The sequence below is a fragment of the Ambystoma mexicanum genome, chromosome 12 (assembly GCF_040938575.1).
Source record: "Ambystoma mexicanum isolate Mex_15411 chromosome 12, UKY_AmexF1_1, whole genome shotgun sequence".
In the NCBI taxonomy this organism is placed as follows: domain Eukaryota; kingdom Metazoa; phylum Chordata; class Amphibia; order Caudata; family Ambystomatidae; genus Ambystoma; species Ambystoma mexicanum.
Genome location: NC_090936.1, coordinates 891,825,294 through 891,839,974, shown reverse-complemented (window position 1 = coordinate 891,839,974; position 14,681 = coordinate 891,825,294). Strand labels below are relative to the sequence as shown.

General features: G+C 48.7%; 1 protein-coding gene across 2 annotated transcripts in view; it reads left to right on the top strand.

The window, feature by feature from the left end:
- The window catches only part of BLTP3B (bridge-like lipid transfer protein family member 3B), a 2,399,137-nt gene that overhangs the window by 1,908,988 nt on the left and 475,468 nt on the right, over positions 1–14,681 (top strand). The gene's annotated exons all lie outside the window — the stretch shown is intronic.

Genomic DNA, 14,681 nt, shown 5'->3' with positions numbered 1-14,681 from the left:
AAATATTCTGGAATGTCACTTCTAGGTGATCAAAACTTATTGTTTGAAAAGTCAACTGTGTAAACAAATGTATTTGAAATCATTTGTGCAAAAATGTTGCTTTCATTCTAATGGACTCAGTAGTCAAACATTTATTTAAAGCACAACACCACACCTGAAATCGCATTGTCCTTAAAATGGTTGAAGTTAATCTTCTGTTAAAAATTGTCTTTCTGAACAAAATCACAGTTGAAACATTTATAAACAATATTTTTGCAAAAACCGGTTGCCAGAGGGGTGTATCTTTTCACGCCCCTTGCCCTAACCCCCCACAGCCAAAACAATTTTCAATAGAAACATACCATATGACATTACACAATTTCATACTAATGTGTTGTTTTTTTGACAGAGTAAAACTATTCATTTTGAGATTATAATCAGTTTTCTTTTTCATTTAATATTGCATAACTATTTCAATATTTTATTGCTAACTGTTTTCTCATTCTTAATTTCGAACAACTTATTTGTCACAATGTCCCCCCCAACAAGCATCAGTTACCAATTGGCCTTTGTATGGCTGGCGGGTAGAGGCGGTGTTGATTTCTGACTAGGCATTCATTTTGCAGAGAACTGGGATTCTTTACCTGCTGCTGGTTGCTGTGGCATCTTGGGTTCACTGTTTTTTCTTGTTTATTGTCTTTCTCATGATACTTAAAGGGAAGGGTGAAGGTAGCTATGAATGACATATCTGTGGTGAGCTGTCATGCTTGGTAGCCAAAACCTACAAGTATCTGGCCGGTGGTGTTCATGTGGTTGGATATTTGGTACCTTTGTACCGGGTATCATGGTGGCAAAAATGCCATGTTGGTTGGTTTTGCCTATCTTCAGGTTTATTTTCTGGTTAGCTCTATATGGATGTGGGGGAAGTATGCATGAGTCTCCATTAATATACACCGGGGGAAGGCTTCTCTGTTTAGGTGTAAGGACAAGGCAGCAGTCATTGGTGTATTTTAACAGCTCAATATCATTCTCCTTCGAATACTTCAGACTTCGGAACCTCTGATGAATTTCCACAAAATTAACCAATAATGAATATGGAAAGAAACATGTCGGGTCTCTCTCTTTTTTGTCATGAATACATTGATAAACTGATGTAATAAGCTGTGATTAGGTGCTCCAGTCGCTAAGAACATCAGATTTAACAGTGTTATTTTTGCCACTGGTTATAGTATGCTTATTTATTTTAGTTAGTGTATCACTTTGGGTGATTACGTTTTTTGTTATATGATATTAATTTTGTAGGTCTGTTTTTAAAAAAATATTTTGGACTGATAGTATGGTGTAGTTGATTGAGTGTACTATGGATGGAGTATTTCGGTGGTATGAGTGTTCTTGGGTCGGTTATATTGGGCACTGTGAATAGGATTATAAATTGTTTATTTATGTCTGTGTTTTTCTAATAATTTTCTTCAATTTGACATATGTTAATAGATTTTATTATCCATATGGGAGTTTTTATGAAGAATGTTAAATGTATTCTTATAATATGCATATAGAAGTGAATTGAATCTTTTCACTTCCAAGTGTGAGCTGAATGGTTCTACCATTTTTTGGTGTTAGTATGCAATAGTTGTCCCTGTTCTGCTCTTCCTTACACCTGAATTGATGCATTTGAATGCCGACATCATAGTTTACCTATATATGGCTGTTTCCCAGGTATGGTCGGTCTTTAATTGAACCTCGAGTCCCTATTTTTGTTTGATAATTAAGGGTTCACCATATGTTGTGGACTGCAATTCCCATTATCTATAAACCGTATGGCCAATTTCGTGGGATCATGCGAGTTGTAGTACAAAACATTTGTTTTCCTCCCACGGCCATACAAGGACAACACCTGTTCGTTTTTGCACTAACACGCCTTCTGCTGTCCCCTTGAATGTTATTCCTCTGTGTCTTCTCTCTGTCTGGGTTCTCCTGCCTGAGCAGGTGCTTTATGCTTCATGCATTACCTTTTGGCTCTACCTGCAGGTAATTTGCTCCCACATTCTGTTGCTTCAGTGTTCTCTATGGTCCCTGCAAACACTGTCCATATGTTGTTTGTTGCATTTAACTTTTTATTGGCATTTGAGACAAACATAACACTGTTTAGCAACTTTATGATTAATCCCCTCCCCTGGCCCCCCTGCCTTTCCCTCCACCCCGCCCTGGTCCTGCCCCCTCCAGTTTCTCCCTCTTCTGTGGTTGATGAGTCTTACAGACCTCTTTTTCCATAAACCTTCGTCTCTTCCCCTTACTTGTCCGTAGGCCTAAGATGGACCCGATGGATCCTTGCCCAACCATGATGTGGTCTGATTCTTCATATCAGGTCCAGAAGCCGTCCCCTTTTTGGGCACCAAGCTCCCTTGGCATCCTGCATAAGGAAGTTCATCACAAGGACCCAATCAATGCAGAATTTCTGATGGTCTCCCATGAGCGAGTAGGAGACCCACTCCATAGTCACAAACTCCCACACTTTTCCTATCCATTTGCGTTCCGTAGGCTCGGCCTTAGACTTCCAATGCGAGGCAGTTACCAAGGCCCCTGCCAAGACCAGAGTCACATACACTTTGCACTGGGCCCTTATGGCTAGTGATTCCAGCTCTCCCCCCAGCAGCAGGATGAACAAACCCCTTTTAGCCCATGGGTGCACTCCCAATATGTCTTTGACCGCGACCTGTATTGTGTCCAAGAATCGTTTGATCTTTGGGCATTACCACCAGACGTGTCTCCAAGTCCCTTCCCCTCCACATTCCCTCCATAAAAGTGTAGAGCTCGAACGGGAGAATGTTGCTAACCTAGCTGGGGTAATTTGCCACTGATGCATCATTTTCAACCATATTGCCTGTATTTTTAACGATTTAGCAAGTCTGGGGATAGTTGACCATAGTTCCCTGCAGCGGTCTGCGCCTATGGCCTATTCCCCCTCCCTCTTTCAGTTAGCCATGAAGTGCCTAGCTTCAACCTCTTCTCCGTCCTTGATGAGCCCATAAAGATCTCCCACCAGATGGCTGTCTCCTATATTGGAAGTTATATATTTCTTGAACAGGGTTAACTCTCTGGTCGTCGCCTCCATAACGGTGGGATGCAGTATCCAGTGTTGTAGCTGGACGTATTGGTATATTTCTTCTTCTCCCAGACCAAAGTCCCCCTTGCACTAGGAGAAGGTTTTAATCTCCCCCTTGCCCCACGCACATATCTCGAATTTTGTGGCAGCCCCCCTCTTGCCATCTCTGGCAGTTGTGGCCTGCGAGACCCAGTGTAAATTGTGGGTTTCCGAAAATAGGGCTAATTGGCTTGGGGAAGCCGGTCAGGTTAGATTCTTTTACCAGCATGTCCCAGGTGTTAGCCACCAGGTTCTCGATGTCACTGCAGTACATATTGGGGGGGGCTTTTCTTCTTTTGGTAGCCAGAGAATGTTTTCCAGACAGTCCCCGCCCCATCACTGCTCTCTCCTTTTCCTTTTCCCTCTTTCGTCCCTGCACCAATCCCTAATTATTTTGATCTGTGCCGCTTGGTAGTACACCTTAAGGTCTGGTTCACCCATTCCTCCCTTTTGACTTGGCAGCTTCATGATTGTGCCTGCTATTCTATGTTTTTTCCGAGCCCAAATGAAATTGTTGGTAATACTTCGAATGGCCTTAAACTTAAAGTATGTCTTGGGGTCTCCTATGGGGAGGGTCATGAAGGTGCATAAAAACTTTGGCAATATGGACATTTTCAGAACATTGACTCTCCCCATACATGAGGGCCCCAGGAAACTGACTAGTTCTTAATGGTGGCCAGTAGGGGTGGATAGCATGCTGCAAAGAGCTGGTCAATTTGTCTGGTGGTTCTCACCCCCAGGTACATGATGCTATTGGATGCCCAAGTGTATGGGAACACCCACTTCAGTGGCTTTTCTCTATCCTGTGCGATTGAGAGGTTCAGAATCTCTGATTTGCTGCTATTTACTTTCAGGCCTGCTACCTCTCCGAAGAGGGCCGGTGTCTCATGTATGGCTCTAAGGGATGTCTCCAGGGTTGTAACCGTTAGCAACATATCATCAGCAAATGCTGCGACTTGGTGTGCTTACTTGCCAAATGGGATACCCTCTATTTCCTTAGCATCTCTTATTCTGTTCAGTAGCGGTTCAAGATGAAGTGCATAGAGGAGCTGTGAGAGGGGGCAACCCTGTTTGGTTCCCCTAGACACCCTTACCGGGGCCAAAAGTTCCCAGTTGACTTGGAGGCGCATGGATGGGTTGCGGTAATTGGTGAAGATTATTTTTAGAAAAGCCTCCCCACAGCCCATCTTTTCCATGGTGTGTAGTAGAAAGCGCCACTCTACCCTGTTGAACACTTTCTCCGCGTCCAGCTCAATTAACAAAATGGGAGTGTGGGGTTTGTTAGCTTTTCTGATAAGGTGGGCTATTCTACGGATGTTGTCATGTGTCTGCCTGCCTTTGATGAACCCTGACTGGTCGGGATCCACCAGCAGCTGGTAACAAGTGCTCTATTCTGTTAGCCAAAATCTTGGTGTAGATTTTGGCATCCGTGTTTATTAGCGCCATCGGTCTGTAAGAGCCGCACGCAGTGGTGTCTTTGCCTGGTTTGGGGAGGAGCATCACTTTTGCTTCTTCCATAGTGGGGGATATCCCTTCCCCATCCACAACTTGATTACAGAGGGCCGTTGGGGTGGGGGGGGCATTGAGCTGGTCTTTAAAGGTTTTATAGAACTCGGTTGTGTAGCCGTCAGGGCCTGGGGCTTTATTGGTTGGTAGTGAAGTGATAGCTTTCTTTACCTCTTTTAGTATGATGGGTTTCTCCAATTCCTCCCTCTCCTGGCGTGTAAGGTTAGGTAGGTCACAGCCCTTCGGGTATTCCCTTTGGGCTCTAGAGGGTCGGTTGTCCGACTTGTATAAGGTGGAGTAGAAGGCTACGAATTCCCTCTTAATCGCCGGAGTATTGGAGCATTCGCCCCGGCTGTTTTTCTTAGTTTTAGGATAATTTCTTTTTTCCCTTTTTTGCATTCCCACCATTAGTTTCTCGGCTTTGTTTGCTTTCTGCTTTCACGTAGTACCTTTGTCAGAGGTAGGCAAGCGAACGATCCGGTAGTCTGGTCTGCATGGTTTCAAGTTGGCCTCTAATTGCCCTATACTCTCTTCTAATTTCTCCACTCGTTTCCGATGCCATTCTAAGCATCACCATCTTCAGTTCGGATTCTAGCTCCTCTTCCATACCACTAAGCTCTCTATCTTTCCTGACCTTAATCCCGATTATACTCTTACATCCCGTCCCCTTTCCTCCATACTGCATGCGTGTCCATTCCTCGGGACGGAAGACAGAACCTTTTTATCCAGAAAAAAACCTTCTTCCCCTTTAAATTTAGAGGCACGCAGGGGTGCGGTCCTGGGAGCATGCGCTGTCCTGACTCCGCCGCCACACCTCAGTCCCCTTTTCCGTGTCGACGGGAACGGGCTGGGTTTGGCTTCGGCCATGTAATTACACGTGCGGATACTTCATCTCTTCTGTCTTTTTGTCTTTTTATCATTCATGTACTCTGTACTCAGGCCGCTCCTCCCCGGCGCATGGCGACTTCTACAGGGTTCAGCAGGTGTCCATCCTGCGACAGGCTCTTTCCAAGTTCAGACCACCACGCCTTCTGACTACATTGCCTTGGCGCAGACCACGTCTAGCAAGCTTGTACCGCGTGCAACACGCTTTTCTCAAGGTCTCTGAAGAACAGACTTGCCAGGTGGAGGGAGCTCTTCCAGAGATCGCCTCCAGAGGACCTGGAGGACTTCGTCCATCATAGATCCAGGCCCATAGGTAGTGCCACTCTTTTCCAACGCACCCCGCAAGGGAAACTCCTTTCCAGGGACTCACCCGCATGGGAGGAACCGCTCAGGTGCTCATACCAGCACGAGTACCGAGGCTAAGACCGCTACCGGCCTGCAGGCCGAGTGGCCAGTAAATCCTCCCGGTGACAGTGCTGAGGGACCGGATGGTTCTTTTACCAGATCTTCACCCAAGGGGCTACACCCGAGTACTAGCATGTCTGAGGGGGCGCCTATACGCAGTGCTACCGGCAGATCCGCTGAGGGTGAAACGCCTACCAGGTCTCGGCCTGAAGAGCAGGGTAGGCCTCATGATCCACACTCGAGTACTGGAAGGGGCTGGGCCCAGTGAGACAAGCAACGCGATGCAGGCACGTGAAAGGCAGCTCGCCAAGATGGCCGCTGTGCCGCACATTACGGACCACCCGCCCTATACCGCACCATAGAAGGGAGCAGGTGGAGGAACGAGTGTCAAGGTGGGACTGGTATCAACCAGGTATGTGGCCTACAACCTATCCTTCATTTGCGTAGGGCAGGTTCCTGCTGCGTCCATATGGGCAGGGTATGCAATGGCTCCAGCAGCCTCCCGCTGCCCCGTCAATATGACCTACCACCCCTCCGGCCTGTGAGGACAGATTTTTTTAAAAAGTTCTTCGGGCTCATGAAATCTCCTCGGATGGTGGTCATCCTCAGGGACGCCATTAGGGACGTGCTCCCGCCAATGGCTCTGGCGCCGCAGGCCCCAGCTCGGGCGTCCCTGGCCCCTGTGCAGCCTCTGCTACCCGCTCCGGCTGCAGTCTCCACACCTCAGTCTTCGGGCTCCCAGCACCTCTCCACCAGTGCCGTACCAACCGGACCTGCAGGTGGACACAGATGAGGAAGAGGACCCTGACACACTCCTAGCCAATGCCTTCCACGAACGTCTTGAAGGGCTGGTAGGGTACTTGGGCATTCCTCAACCTGAGATCAAGCAACCATCAGAGGGGGTGCTCACGAATTCCTCACGCTACGTCCCGCAGCGAGAACGGGGATCCTGATGCAGAATGACGGCGTCGCCTTGTTAAAACAGGGCTGGCTCAATCCCCACTCGGTCCAGCCGGTCAGTTGACGCCTGGACGCCAAGTACAGGCAGATGGAGGGGGATACACTCTTGCTATCGGCCCACCCTCAGCCGCACTCCTCTGTGATCGCTGTGCCATCGCTATACTCCAAGCCTCAGTCGCCCTCGGCCTCTGTGGCGCTGCTAGGCAGGAGGAGAAGATCTTGGAGGCATACGCAAAGAAGCTGGATTCCATCGCATCCCTGCATCTTCATCAAGCCAACGCAGATGCCATGCTGGCAGCCGTTAACCAGAGGCTTTGGCAGGAAATTGCAGATTTCCTCCCAGAGCTTCCGGCGCAGAGCCAATCACGATTCAGGACGGGACTGGCAGAGGCCAAGATGGTGGCACAAGACTTCATGGCCCACATTGACACCTGGCCGGGCCATCTGCATTGCCACGGACATGAGAAGAAGGGCGTGGCTCTGTGCTACGAAATTTAACCCGGATGTCCAGGAATGCATCTTTTTTTTTTTTTTTTTTTTTTTATTTGTTTGGCTGATTTTATTCAACCTTTCAAATTTTCCATTTATATTTACAATATTGCATCATGTTTTTCATAACTCATACATACGTATTTACACTACAACTTTTTTTTATCATAGATCATACATTCCTATTTACAATTATCACTGTGTGAATTTGCATTTTACAGATTCTCATGTAAGTTATCAAAGTTAATCTGGAAATAAATCGATTAAAAAATGGACAATCGCTTTCCTCACAGAAAATTTTGTGCTGGAAAAGAGACGTCGCCATATGTCTTCATGACTAGTCGGTACCTAGATATTTAATATATTTGAGAAGAGTACATTTCTTTGCTACTCTAAATTGGGGCAAGAGACTCTTTCTGCTCATTGTTTTTGCAAAAACGACAGAAATTTTGCTCAATGGATATTTGTTTTCTTCTAGCCAAAATGTCATTTGTGGGCCATAAGTTTAGCCTGAATCGTAAGTACTTATTTCTTATATATGGCGATGGAAATTTGACCAGATAACCCGACATTTGGCGATGCCTCTTTTGTCCAAATAATGTGATGGAAAAATAGTTATATGTAATACATTTATCTGTGTTCACAATCCAAGTGTGTTTGTACAATTTCTTTTTGGCTTGTGTTGGATTTTCAATCAACATTTGCACACTGATACTTGCATTTGATAAATTCTTATATACTTCTAAACGCCATTGTTGCGAAAAAGGATGTTTTGAAATCAGCAAGTAGTGTGCTACTGTGCCTTCTTATACCTGCCATTCAAGGGGCGGTGGCCTCTTCCACTCCACTACGGACGAGGAGCTGGACAAAACGAAAAACCGCTCACGATGGCGAAGTCTTTATCCATCCTTAGAAAGACCACCCTCAAAACGTAAACCCAGTCACAGCAGAACTCGGACAAGGGGCGTTCATACAGAGGGTTACGCGGCTTCCTGGAGCGGAGGTCCAAGCAGCCGGACCGCTCGCTGACCCAACATCAGCACAAGCAACAAAAAGTGGGGGGGAGAGAAAGGGCTTTTTCCAGTCCCCCTCCTCAGAGGGAAAAAAAGCATGACACGCCCCTCCGGGTCCACGTGTCTCCAGGCTTGCTCTCCGTGCACACTTCTGGCACCAGAATTTCACGAACCCCTGTATCCTCTCCGTAGTATCCACCGGGTAGTGCCTGCCCATCCCAGGCTCTCCTCCCTCCTCCACTCCCACAGATTGGGACAGCAACTCTTTTGGCAGAGATCCGGTCCCTCGTCGAGAGCTAGGCAGTGGAGGAAGCCAGGCAGTGGAGGAAGTCCTGTCCTCCCAGCGAAGCTTGGTCATCTACTCCAGGATTTTCCCCATTCAGAAGAAGAACCAGGCGGGCCTGAGAGTTGTGCTTGACCTTTCCACCCTCAACCTCTCCCTACCTCTACAAAAATTCCAGATGGTTACGTCTGCTTTAATAGCAGAGACATTGTGCAAGGGAGACTAGATGTGCTCCCTGGATCTGAAGGACACGTACTTGCATGTCCTGATTTGGCAGCCTTGTCGTTCTTTTCTACGATTCAGGATCATGGGCTACCATTTCCAATACAAGGTGCTTCCCTTTTGCCTCAACTCGGCCCCCAGGGTCTTTACCAGGCTGATGAATACAGTGGTGGCCCTCCTCAGGGCAACCACATATACCCCTACCTCGACGACTGGCTCGTCAAGGCTTCATCTCCGGAAGCGGTGCAACGTGCTCTTATGAACACACTGCACGATCTGGGCTTTTTGCTCAATCTCAAGAAGTCGCAGCTGCAGCCCACACAGAGTCTGACCTTCTTGGGGCTCATCTGGGACACGTGCTCCGAGAGAGTTTTTCCTTCGGACGACAAGATCACGGCCATCAAGAGGGCCACTGCGCACTTCCTCAGAGCAAATGACCTCGGCCTGGTGGTACCAACACCTACTGGGTCTCATTGTAGAGGTCCTACTGGCTGTCCCCCACATGAGACTCAGGATGAGGAGGATACAGCTGCACTTCGCAGCATCATAGAATCGGGAGCGGGGCTCTCAGGCGGAGATGATCAACATTCCTCCTCCTCTTCACCCGGACCTCACTTGGTGGTCCAGGGACTGCAACCTGTGGTGGGGCAGGCCCTTCCAGCAACCTACCCCACAGCTCACCATCACTACGGACTCCTCTCCCAAGGAATGGGGGGCCACCTTGGACGAACACTGTGTCCATGGCACCTGGACCCGGCAGGAGTACCACATCAATTTGCTGGAACTGAAGGCCATCTGGCTAGCTCTCGGAGCCTTCCTTTCGATTATCGAGGGCAAGGTCGTCCTCATTCAGACAGACCACTCAACCAGCATCTTCTATGTCAACAAGCAGGGAGGTACCAGTCCCCTCCACTGTGCAGGCTGGCAGTCAGCATGTGGGAATGGGCCCTGGAGAACAACATCTGCCTCACGGCCGTCCACCTTCCGGGGGCATCCAACCTGGAGGTGGACAGGCTCAATAGACTGGGAGCGGACAATTACGAGTGGCAGCTTAACAACCTCGTACTGCAGGAGATCTTCAGCAGATGGGGGCACCCCTGGTGGACCTCTTTGCCACCTGGGACAACAGGAAGTGCCAACAGTTCGCCTCCTGGCAGGGACAGGGCAACAGCTCCCTGGGCGACGCATTTCAGAACCAGTGGAACAGCATGACAGCATACGCCTTCCTGCCCACACCGCTGATACACAGGGTGATATGCAAGATCAAGGAGTCGCGTAACCTCAGCGTCATTCTAATAACTCCATGGTGCCCAGCCAGACCATGGTTCTCAGAGCTACTCAGCCTATCAGAGGGACCCCCCCCCATTCACCTTCTGACAGGCCCAGTACATCTTCTGGTGCAGCAGGGGGGCAGGGTCATCCACCCCGTGCCACAGAAACTAGCCCTCACAGCGTAGTTCCTGAGCAGATCACGCTAGGTCACCTCAGTCTTTTCCAGGCTAATCTAGAGATCATACAGGGGGCTAGGAGCAAAGCTACCAGGTCCCAGTATAAGAGCAAGTGGAATAGGTTCTGCCACTGGGCAGACTAAAGATATCAACCCTCTGTCGTGTACATTGGAGGATGTGCTCTCCTTCTTGGCGCACCTCGCCCACTCTGTCGTGCAGGTGGATACTTGCTGCATCTACTTGGTGGTCTTTGGGGCCTAAAGAAAATCAGAGGAAGAGGTGTTCTCCTCTTCCAACCCGGTTGTCAAGAAGCATTTAACAGGACTCACCAGACTCTACCCGCCCATCAAGAGGCCACACCCTGTGTGGAACCTTAACTTAGTTTTGAGAGCCCTGGCACACAAACCTTTTGAGCCAGTGGCATCTGCGGACATCAGGCTAGTCACCATTAAGACGGCCTTACTAGTCGGCCTCACCTCAGCTCGCAGATTCAGCAAATCCAGGTGCTGGTCGCCTCAGAGCCCTGTACTACGTTTCACAAGGATAAAGTAGTCCTGCGGACACGCCCAGCATTCCTACTTAAGGTGCCTTCTGTTTTCCATCTGAACGAGGAAATAGTGCTGCCTACATTTTTGCTGAGCCTAAGGACGAGGCACAGAGAGTTCGCCACTGCCTAGATGTCAGGCATGCCCTGAAATTCTACTTAGACGGGACCAAGGGCTTCCGCAAGTCAGACGCACTGTTTGTCACCTTCGGCGGATCAAGACCGGGGTATCAGGCCTCCATAGCCCGTTGGATGGTCTCGGCCATCAAAGAAGCTTACGAGGGACAGCATAAGCCACTGCCGGCCAACATGCACGCCCACGCGGTCAGAGCCAAGGCAACGGCCATCGCATTCCAGCGGCATGTCCCCTGGCAAGTCATAAGCAGGGCGGGAAACATGGGCCACCCCTTCGGCATTCTGCAAGCACTAGTGTTTGGACGCCGGCTGTAGATCAGACATGGCTTTCGGACAGGCAGTTCTTAAGAACCTATTTGCTTAAGGAGGGTCTCCTCTCCACCCTGGGGCTACATTCAGTTGTAAGCGCCCATGCAGTATGGAGGAAAGGTTACGGGACGAAAGAGTAATTAAAAGTTACTCACCGTAATGACTAACGTACTCTGAGTTCTCTTTCCTCCATACATCCCGCCATCTTCCCACCTAATAAAACTGTTGTCATTAGGCAATGTTCATCTATTGTCGACGCATCTATGGGGACTGAGGTGTGGCGCCGGAGGGCAGAGTCGGGGCAGTGCATGCTCCCAGGGCCGCACCGCCTCTAAATTTAAAGGGGAAGAAGGTTTTTCTGGTGAAAAAGGTTCCGTCTCCCGTCCCTAGAAAGGGACGCCCATGCAGTATGGAGGAAAGGGGGCTAAGAGTACGTTAGTCACTACGGTGAGTAACTTATAATTTTTCCCTCTTAACGTAGCTTTGAAGGCATACCATACCACGCAGGGGTTGATGTTGGGGCTTTCACTGTGTTGATAGAATTCCTCTGTTTCCTCCCCTAGCTTCTCTCCGCTGATCGTCCCTAAAGATTTTTTAAAATTTTTTCTTATTTTCTTTTAACAACCAACCAATGTAACATCTACATCAATTCAACCTTTTCACATACCCATCCCCCCAACCTCCCAACCCCCCTTCCATCCCGCAGACTACGCATTAAATGGTCCTGTTCAATGGGTCCATACTTCTCTTTCTGTGCACCACGTGCTTCTTTATTTGATCACATCTTCGCTCTGTGGGCTAAACAAGGGCACAGTCAATGCCACCCACTGCTGTATACCTGTGCTCATGTCCACTTTCTGCTCACGCAGCCCATTTTCGCACACTCCTGTTTCCGCTGCCACCTATTTCTTCAAGTCCTCCCACCACCTGGCAACACTCGGTTCCTGTGCGTCCTTCCACCTCATGGCTATGCGTCGTTTGGCCAGTATGTACATTAAATCTTTAAGTTTTTTCAATGGTTTGTTTCTGGAGCTCCTCTTACATCTGCCCAACATGCATGCCTCGGGGGCTTGTGTGTCCAAATTTACCCCGCCTCGGGCGGTTCTCTGTTAACTGGTCCCAGAACCTTCATATCTCCCAACATCCCCAAAACATGGGAGTCATCCCCGCCTCTGGTTCCCTGCATTTGGGACATTCCTGTGTACCTGCACCCTTGAACTTAGAGATGGCCTTAGGTGTTAGGTATGTTCTGTTCGTATTATAGAACTGTATCAATTGCAATCAGGTGTTTCTGGAGACCTTTTTATGGTAATTGAGCCATGGTCTCCCATTCCTTTTCTTCAAATTTTTTACTCTGTTCAACCTCCCGTTTACCCCTACATTGTAGCTCTGCCTTAGAGATGCTCCCTAATAGTACTTCATATAGTCTAGAAATTTCGTGTCCACCTTTGGTGACGCTAAGGAAGTTCTCAACGTCCTCACACCACATCTCCTCCCCCGTTACACTAGGCCACTTTCTAGTGATTACTCTCAGCACCGCCCTGTGCAGCAAGAATTGCCCTGTGGGTATGCCTGAAATCTCTTGTAGTTCTGCATACTTCAAGAACCCATGTTCGTTTTGTAGGTCCCCTAATGTGGCTACCCCAATGGGTTTCCATCTGGTCCGCACGGTAGTGCTGCCCCATGCTTCGCCCATCACTACCGCCACAATGGGGATCTGTGGAGATGCCGAATCTTCGCATCCCATGATCCTGCAGGCCCTCTTCCAAATTTGGATACCGAGCCTCGCCAAATATGGGCAGTCTTTCACCGCATTCCCAGGAGCCCAGTGCAAGTCTCCAAGGTACATATGTGAGACGGCCGGTTGGAGGAGTGTCGTTTCTATCGTAATCTCATATGCCGCCTATTGCATTACATGTCTCAATTGACCTGCCAGGAAGTATAACTCAAAGTTCTGTATTTTCAGTCCTCCTTTCTCGTAAGGCCTCTGTAGCACATTTAGCGCTACTCTGTACCTCCCCTCTTGCCATCTACAAAGTTTTTCTAGGTCTCGAAAGAATTGTCTTGGGATGTTGTACGGGTGGTTACTGAAGCAAAGCATGAGCCTAGGCAGTGCCACCATTTTAATGAGTGCAGCCCTCCTCACCATAGAGAAGGGCAGCTTGTTCCAGAAGTTCATTGACTTCTCCAGTCCTTCTCTAGCTCTCGCTGTGTTTAGGGCGTGCTCTATATTTGGTTCATGGTGGATATTTACTCCTAAGTATTTAAAGGAGTCGGCGCACCATGGGAGGGACAGAACTGGCAGTTCTTCTTTTACAACTGTCCCCATCGCTGCCAGAGGGAAGAGGCATGACTTGCTCTTATTTATGCAGATCCCTGTGTACTTGCTGAACCCATCTAGCACTTCTAGCACAAATGGTAGGATGGTCTCAGGGTCCTGCAAATATAGCAACATATTGTCAGCGTACATAGACACGACGTGTGACACTCCTTCTTTTTCGATGCCTGCATCGCCATATTCCTGTCTTAAATAGGCAGCTACCGGTTCCACTGCGATAATATATAACATGGGAGATAAGGTGCAGGCCTGCCTCGTGCCCCTGTACAGCTGCCATTTATCTGAGTACATTTTCCCGGTTCTGACCCTAGCCATCGGATCGGTATATATAAGCTTAACCCACCTCATGAAGTTAGGCCCCACCCACATTTTTACCATGATGGCATACAGCCAGTTCCAGCAGACTGAGTCAAAGGCTTTAGTGGCATCTAGTGACGCCACTGCGCACTTCCCTTCCGTCCCCTCAGTGCTATAGATAACATGGTGCAATCTGCGCAAGTTTTCAGAGATATTTCTACCCGGCACATGTCCTGTCTGGTCCCGGTGAATCAACGAGGGAATCGCCTTCCAAAGTCTATTTGCCAACAGTGCTGTAATGATCTTGCCTTCTTGGTTTAGCATAGACAGGGGTCTGTATGATCCGCAGTCTTTTCCATCTTTTCCGGGTTTTAAGAGTTGGATGATCACAGCTTCCCTCATGGTGTCCGGGAGGATGCCCTCTTCGTACGCGGCGTTAAATACCTTGGCATGGAGCGGCGCTAATGCATCCCCATATGCCTTGCAAAACTCTCCTGTTAGCCCATCGGACCCCGGGGCCTTACCAGAGGGGAGTGTCCTGATGGTTGCTAGGACTTCTTCGGAGGTGACGGGCCCTTGTAATAGTTCTGTTTGGTATTCTTCGAGTCTGTTTTTTTTTTATAGTACCTAGGACATCCCCTATATCTCTTTCAGCCGCCGACAGGGAGTCAGCATAAAGTATGCAGTAATATTCAGAGAAAACTGCATTTATGCCCATCTGTGTGT